General features: G+C 29.3%; 1 protein-coding gene across 2 annotated transcripts in view; it reads left to right on the top strand.

Annotated features, from left to right (window-relative positions):
• The window catches only part of LOC102677707 (RNA-binding protein Nova-1), a 14,853-nt gene that overhangs the window by 13,215 nt on the left and 1,198 nt on the right, over positions 1-440 (top strand). The window lies entirely within an intron of this gene.

The raw sequence follows: 440 nt of genomic DNA, 5'->3' as shown, positions 1-440 counted from the left end.
TATATATATATATATATACATATACACATGTATATATATATACACACTTCTAAGCGAATAAGAACGAATAAGAAAAAGAAAAACTACGGAACTGTTATTGAGAATTATTGAGAATCATCTGAGCGATATATTAGAAAAGGAATATGCACGTGAATACGTGTGTCGATGCGCATCGATTGTCCGTGAATTGTTTTGTCGCAATCTTTTTCAAAAAAAATTTAAAAAAAAGAAAGTAAATAAAAACAAAAATTAATAGGGAAATATCGTGTGTAGCTCTGCTGCATTCGATACTTGATGAAAAATGCAACAGGAAAATAAGTTTAACAACAAAACACATTTTGTCCCTGCTTAAGACTTCCTTCAAACAAACGAATATCATATTGTATCGAGCACAAAAAGCTGCGTTACTTTCTTCTATAATTCTACATTCAATTGTATTT

This window comes from Apis dorsata, unplaced genomic scaffold (assembly GCF_000469605.1).
Source record: "Apis dorsata unplaced genomic scaffold, Apis dorsata 1.3 scaffold_265, whole genome shotgun sequence".
Taxonomy (NCBI): domain Eukaryota; kingdom Metazoa; phylum Arthropoda; class Insecta; order Hymenoptera; family Apidae; genus Apis; species Apis dorsata.
The sequence above is the reverse complement of the archived record's forward strand: the minus strand, read 5'-3'. Positions and strand labels throughout refer to the sequence as shown.